The 8343-nt window shown below is 36.5% G+C and overlaps 1 pseudogene; it reads right to left on the reverse strand.

Annotated features, from left to right (window-relative positions):
• Window positions 1-264: 264 nt before the first annotated feature.
• LOC147456412 (uncharacterized) lies at window positions 265-5484 on the reverse strand (annotated as a pseudogene).
• Window positions 5485-8343: the final 2859 nt, after the last annotated feature.

Raw genomic sequence — 8343 nt, forward strand, 5'->3', positions numbered from 1 at the left:
ACCATACTATGGAAAAGACGCCAAAGTAGATGTATTGCTTGAGAAGGACATATTAACAACCAAACTGTACATATTAACAACCACACTTTACATAAATTTCTTCATCCACAAACACACGGTTACCATTCATAAGAGACAACAATTGGTTTTTCAAAATCGATAATAACACCTTACATACCCCTTAAAATCAAAGCATAATTAGCAAGCACTACAATAAGATGCTATCAAAGTAAACATCCAGATAAATGTTTTCAAGTTGTACAATTATTTATCCTCCTCACACTCATCATCAACAAAATCACACTTTCTTCTTTCCCTCCTTGGATTAGCAACAAAATCATCATTAAATGAGTCATTTGTCGCCATTCTTTGTGCCTCTAGCTCTGCATAAAAAGGAAGCGTACTGGGAAACTGTTCCCACTAATAACAATCAATGTTATATCCACAATGATACCTATCTTGAAGCTTAACAAAGGCACAAAGAAAAAAGTAACTTTTCATGACATACACATTGATAAACAAACATACATAAAGAAAAAGAGCATTGACTAAAAATCAATATAGCTACTAACTACATTATAAAAGGACTAGCTAGCTTCAAAAGAAGGCCACAAAGAACATCATCATGTCTATGGCACACAATGCACCATCTCAAGACTAAAAACTAAATACAGAAAGTACCAATAGATTACTTATAAGTCAAATATCCATGCAAGTAATCATCCAAAGTAAGCAGCATAGGTCTAAGAGACACCCAATGTAAAACTTACTAGTCATCCATCAAAAAAGGATTTCCAAGAGTTTTGACCACAAACTCCTCCACTCCTCTTGTATGTTCCTTTTCCTTTGGTGCAATTGGCCTCTTCTCACTTGATAGCTTAACACTAGTTCTGTAATTGGACATTTAAGTGTCTAGACACTAAAGTGTCGTGTTTTTCTACCAAGTTTTGGCAATTTATTTGTCATGCTAAATAGACGTTTTTAACACCTTGCTTCTACCATAGATTGGTTATGAGGGAAAGAAAACACTGGATTTTTATCCATATCAAACTACAATCTGTATGGAGAGAATTCTGGTAAGTTCTAAGACATAAGTTTTAGTGAAATTTCAAGCTGGTTTGCCAAAAAAATCATAAAATGACTATGTCTTTTTGTAGACATGGCCTTTTTTATGTTTATAAAAGCCAAGTGTTAGCACTTAGTGCTACAAAACAATGGAATTCACTTCAAAGATAAGTTTTCAATTCACATGCAAGCTATAGACATAATTTCATACTTGAGAACGCGCTGAATAAGAGCATAATTTTGGTCTTCCAAAGGTCCCCTCATGAAATTGGTACTATTCTAGTGCAATTTGACAACTACGAATGACTTTATATGTTCAAAACAAGAAACTACGTATTTTTGGGGCTCCCTAACTCAATTAAATCTCGTTGCTTGAACTCTATCTTGAATTGTTTATCGTGCAAAAACTCTTGAAAATTTTGAGTTCTCCATAATAACATTGAAACCAAGATTTTAGGCACCCCAATTGTATATGTACCACGTACTTTGATACATTTAGTTGATCTACATGGAAAGTTTGATATTATTTGAGGTTTTGAATGCTTATGTCTCAAGAATGAAAATATGAAAATTTTCTCTTATGCAGTTTTGAATATTTAAAATGATTCAATAACTGTTGCATACCAAAGCCCTTCTACTGGCCACCTTGAGTGCTCAATGGAAAGGGCAAGCAATGTATCACTTTCTAAAACTCACAAATACATCAGAAACATAGTTTTCTTTGTATACAACGATATGCTTGAAATGACCATATCAAACACATGGAACTTTCCATTATTTTATATACTCCAAAGTCAATTTTTTTGCACATGAAACTTTCAATTATCTATAGCAAAATTGTGGAAGAGTCACCTAGAATTTTCTACAAGGTCGCTTCATTTTTTATTGAGCTTATAAAGGCGATTTCTTCAAAGCGTCCATCACTATCTTACGAGGGTCAACTTGATGAGTATAGTTCCTGATCATAATAGATTCTAAAATTCAAGGTTATATTTTTTAAAGAACCTCTAGCTAACATATTTAAGCATATCAAGAGGGTTTTCTTAAATAAACTATCTAATGCAAGAAGCATTTAATTTAAATTTGTTAAAAAAGGACACTTAAAGTGTCCTGTTTTGGTACCAAAATAATGTTAATAGGTTCCACCAAATCCTTGATGATTGATGCATCATTGTCAAAAGCAAAGCATGTATATCCCAATATCATGGCTGCATATGATACTGGTGTCGTACCACAACCCATGTCAATCACTAAACCCCCTGGAGAACAACAAGTGCGTAAGACACAAGCCATGAAGCTCATACTCTTTTGAACTGCTCCACGTATCAATCTAGAGGATTGTGGATGTTGTGTCTTCTTGATTTCAGGCATGTAATGAGCCCAAAAATCATCATCTCTTTGCAATGAATTACCTTTGAAAAGAGCTTTACTATCCTCAAAATACAAAGTTGGATAGTAACCCATTCGATCAGCAAATATGAGTATGTTGCATCGTACCTATCATGCACATCACAATAGAAAAGTATTAGTACTAAATCATCAAACCATTACTTTCAGAGCTTGGTATTATCAATTGTTATACAATTACTCACACTACGAGCGTTTTCTCCTTGTTTGCAACCTCCATATGGTATTCTGCTTCCCATCACCGCTCTTCTTGCCACGACTAGACCTTGACAATATGCATACTTTTCAATCCAAGGGAGGCAAGGACCTACAAGTTTCAACCACAAAATTTTCAAAAAAGAAACGAACAGAAATAAAATCTTTTAAGAAAAATTCAATGTGAGTAGGATTACCATCCAATGGGCTAATCATGACCAACCAACCATCATCAGCAAGACTAGCAGCCCCTATGGAGATACCATAGCGTACATGATCCTCTGTCAACATATCCCACAAAGGAACCTCCTCGCCAACATCTATTCCCACCATACTTGTGGGAAAGTCTATCAAAACAAGTCCTCCTACCCATTTCACTTTTTTCCCTCCATGATGATAATGATGGTCTTTATAAGCATGCAAGCTGAAGAACTCATGCATCTTTCCATATGCCTCATTCTTTCTTCCTTTCTCAAAATCTCTACCCATTTCAATATAATCACCAACACAACATCCAAAAATAGATTCCAAACATGTGTCTCTATAAGATTCTATCTTTGATGGCCCATTGTGAATATATGTCACAAATTCCTTTGCAAGAGTTGAGTCTTCTGCAAGTTACACAATCACACACACACATAAATACTCTTTAGGAAAGCAAAAGAGCACACAAAGATATCATGGTTTTTATTAAAAAAACTCACCTAAAACATTATCACTTTCTACAAGAATTTCTGCAATGTCTTGAGTATGAATGTCTTTCTCACCATAACCTAATATAGAGAAAACCCATAAAACGACACACATTCAAAGAGAACCCAAAAGCTTGTAACACTTGTATCAAACGGTTGTATTTAAGGAGAAAATACTAACCTCTTGATTTGCTAGTGATTTCTTTCTTTGATGCTTTTTTTGAAGCCTCTTTCTCCAAAGTAGCCATAGAAGCTGTGGATCTCTTAACAGCATGCAATTCATACATATCAATCTCATCCTCCAAACGATTCCCCGAAGGAAAGTCTATCCACCATGGACAATTTTCTATCTCCCATTTACTCAATCCTTGCATGGTAGAAGGAAACATGCATAGAGGAGAGTCACCCACTTTACACCATGCCTTGCAAACACTTGGTACTTCACCAAGCAACTTCTTGACAACAAGGTGTTTAAAAAACCTAAAATAGACACACATATTCAAAAAAAACATTCACATAAATGCACGCCAAAAACAATCAAAGTAAAGGGCATTCAATTTACCTAAAAACAACATGTTGTGCCGCTTTTTCAAGTTCCATGGACTTATTCTCCTTTGTCTCATTACCAGTTTTTCCTGATTTGAGATCCCCTCTTGCATCTCTACTTCTCAACTTTTGAAACATATACTTACGGGCTTCCAAATTCACTTTATCAGAATACTTTCTTAAAGTAGGGTCTAGTGGCATTTTTGGTGGCTCCTCCATGGTTTCAAGTGAAGATTCAAGTAAGGACGTGGCCACGCTTTCAACCCTATCCAAAAATATTTCTGTCACCAACCAACTGTCACAAATTAACATGCAAAAACATGAATTTAGTATTTAGACATACCAATGTCTGCCAATACTTCTAAATGATAAATTGACTTACCCTTTAAAATCAGCTTCTCTTGTAGGTATCAAGTATTGCTCCCTTGTAATTCTTGGAACTTCTAATAGTTTCAAAATTCTAACTCTTTTTTCAGATTGTAAATCAGAAGTTGCAAGCATTCTAAGTTTCTCCAATGTCACATATGAATCTTTACCCTCAAATTGCAAATCAAACAATGTCTTTTTCCATTGCTCACCCAGTTTGGGATGTATGCAAAGTGAAACCTTACAGAATTTTAATTATATATACCTAAATTCTCAAACTGAAAAATAAGCTCAATCACTTGTTTTGTGAAAATAAACACACCTTGCCAAATCTATCCGAAATTCGTTTCTGAATCTTCAACTTCTCCTCTCGTAACGTATCCTCCCTTTGTTCTTCTAGCATAGTTCTTTCAATTGTTTCCATTGTCGATGCAACTTCCTTGTTATATTCAACCTTTACATAGCTCACAAATAAAAGTTATAATTGCATATACCAAATATATCTATACAGAAAAAGTTTAATTAAGTACCTGAAACACAAGCCTTGCCAAGTAACCTCTTGAAAATGGAAACCATGACTCTTTGCTTCTGCAACCTTTGACTAACTTATTCTCCTCCTCTTTTAAAGACTCAATATACTCTTTTGTATCACTCCCACATATGTTGTTGGTGTTAATTCGCACATCTCGAAGAAATGGTTTAATCACTGCATGCTCATTTAGTCTATTGCATAAAGAAGGATATGATAAATTATTAATTAAACCTTTGAGAGAACAATGCACAATCAAGATTACAAAAAAAAAGTAACTTACACGTTCATGCGTTGCAAAGAAGCAAGAAGAGCTATCTCTGGAACCTTCCTTGGATCTATGAGAGTGCACATAACTCTCACATGTTTTGATTTATCCTCTTTAAAAAGTTCGGTTATAACTTGCATCCAAGCCTTTGTCCTATGCTTCCCCTCCCACACAAAAAACATTTTCTTTGACATAAATTTCAGCTCTCTTTTTAAGGACACCTCTTTTTCAAACTCCATATCTGCTTCCAGCCACATAGGATCCCAAGAAGCCTTAATGATATATGTTACCAAGGTTTCTTCCCCATTGCAAAGACAAGTGGAGACAACAAACGTTCCCTTCCCTGGCATATACTTCTCTATAGAAAATGAAATTTTAAGTGAACTTACATCTTTTTGGAGACCTCTTACTTTGGCATGTGGAGTAACCTGCATAGAGGTATGCAAGGACACCTATTAGCTGGCAATACCTTGCAACGACCAATAACATCACCACCTACAGCCAGCTGGATATTACTTGCTATAAGAGCATTGTTTCCATCTTCATCATCATCCTCTATAACTTGAGAGTTTACATCTTTGTCATGCACGACATTTGTTGGTTGAGGTAAAGGGTTTGTGTCAACATCAATCTCTTCAACTTCAACTAATACAAAATCCAGTTTCTTCTTTAAACTTTTGATGGGACTTTGCTCTGCGGATGTTGACTTTCTTGTCTTCCTCTTTGCAGATTTTCCCATTGCAAACCTACAAGAGAAAAACCATCAAAATCTTTGAGTTGAAACCACATTGCTTCAGATCTTTCTCATTGATGTCATTTTTTGAGCAAAATAAATGAATTCATTGCTTCACTAGAGGTTTCAAACTTGCGTTTGGAAACGCAAGATGCAACCCCATGGTGAGCACACAACTTGTTGCAAGAAACTTTTGGCTACCATGCATCGGTTACTATGGACACCACAGCTTAGAAAAGGATAAACACTAAGTGCAGTAAAGTTGCATGCAATCAAGATGTATACGAAAATGTACAAAATACAAAAGAAAACAAGATTTACACAAAGCATAGCAAAATTGAACAACCCCCTTAAAATCCTCACGAATGTTTGTAACAGATTAACAGTTCATGGGCATGCAGTCTCACAAAAGACATGGAATTTCTCAAACCCTTTCTCCTCCTCTCATGATTATTACTCCTTTCTCTCCATTAATCCAGCTCCCTTTGCTTCATAGCTCTTTTGCTCCTACCATCAATCTCTAGCAACTCACAAAATACTATGATTTCTTTCCTCCCACCTTAACTTAGAGCCATGCTCCCTTGCCTTTGGTCATCAATATGATGTGCTATCAAGGTTGAGATGGCGGCCATTGTCATAATCAGCAATGCATAGCAGCGCCCATACTTGCGATGGAGGGCACCTAGAGGGAACATGTAGCCCAAGTCATTGCTGACTCCCACCCTATTTCATTTTTAACGATCCCATCCTCTCCTCTCTCTCTCTCTCTCTCTCTCTCTCTCTCTCTCATTTATTCTTTTAGTGATGGCTTAGCCTAACCATTTGAGTGAAAAACAGACTTTAATTGAAAAATTTTTTTTAGTGATGGCTCACCTGCCTGGGAACTGAACTGCGAACTGCTTGGAACTGCCCACTACGAAAATCTGCTGAACTGCGAACTGCTGAACCGTGAAAATCTGCGAACTGCAAAAATCTGTTGAACTGCTTAACTGCGAGAATCTACAAATTGCTGGACTGCCAACTGCTTGAAAATCTATTGAATTGCGAACTGGCTAAAATCTGCGAGCTGCTTGGAACTAGCAAGTGCGTGGAACTGTGCACTGGCTAAAAATCTTCGAACTCCTTGGAACTGTCCACAGAGAAAATCTGCCCACAGTCTCTCTCCTCACCTTGCTTCTCCAAGTTGCATTTCCAAACGTAAACCTCAAAGCCTTGGTGAGTGAATTTCCCACAATGGAAATCTGCCCAGAGCTTCTCTCCTCACTTGGCTTCTCCAACTTGCGTTTCCAAACGCAAACCTCATAGCTTTGGTGAGGACTCAAAACCACAAAACCTCAAACCTCAAAGCCTTTAACTCCACACTCACGTCTCACCAGCGCTCCCATGAAAGCGTTTCCAAACGCAAGCACAAAACCCTTGGTGAGCAAAATAAAGTCCCCTGTCTCAGCGGCACTCTGAGATTTGCTTTTCCAAACGAAACAATGAAACCCTTGGTGAGCAGATGAAAACAAAAGGATTCATTTCTCCTCACCGGCCTTGTTAGAATAGCGTTTCCAAATGCAATAACACACACCCCTGTGAGCAGTTCTTGGAGAGTGGAAAAACAAAGTCCAGTTCTTTATTTAGCTACAACAAAAAATGGTAAGCTTTTTCCAAGAGCGTGACTTCTGCACAATATTATTTAAAAATAAAAATTATTTAAAAATTAAAATTGATATTCACAAAAAAATGCTTTAAAACTTTAATGAGCATAGACCAAAAGGAAATGTTTTAAAATTTAAGTGAACATTAATCAAAAGCTACTTTCCTCATAAATTGTGACAAAAGCTTTTACTTTCCTCGTGAATTGTGTTCTTTTATCAAACAGATGATAGCACGAACAGATCCTGGTCCGTCCCTATCAAACAGATGATTGCACGAACTTTTTAAATGCCATCCCATTTATTACTAATGCCAACCTTTTTCTCGACATTTTCTCAAGGCTCAAGAAAATGATTTCTATGGATCTGGCTTTGGATATTAAAAGCGAACCTATCTTGTCCTGAGCTCTGTATTTGTCTCTAGATGCTTCACTCTTACAATGCCTCACTGAGTTCTTATTACATATGAAGAAAGAGTTCTCTCAATTAGATATGACAGAGAGATGTGTGATATTAGTCTTAGTGTTCTAAAGGAGTATTTTGTACTTGCAGACCAAGACATTATTCTATCTGAAGCAACTTCTATAGATGATGTAGTTGTATCTCTTTCTATAGTTTCATTAGAGGATGGAGGTCATGGGTATAAGCTTCATGATAAAAATGGAGGTGTTTACAAGCTATAAAAGCGACAAGTACAAAAATTGGTAGTAAAAGAGATTAGCATTCTTTCAAGTCTTCAGAAGCTTCCACTGTTTAGCTCTCTTCATGTTGCTCTTTCTTCAGCACAAGTTAGTCAAAAACTTGATGAGCTTCCGCTTGAATATGATGGGTACTGTTTGTTTGAGCTTCCACCTTGCAAAGATGGTTCTAACATGAAAGGCATGAAGCAAAGGCTTGATGGA

This window comes from Adiantum capillus-veneris, chromosome 6 (genome assembly GCF_014529385.1).
Source record: "Adiantum capillus-veneris isolate H3 chromosome 6, ASM1452938v2, whole genome shotgun sequence".
NCBI lineage: Eukaryota > Viridiplantae > Streptophyta > Polypodiopsida > Polypodiales > Pteridaceae > Adiantum > Adiantum capillus-veneris.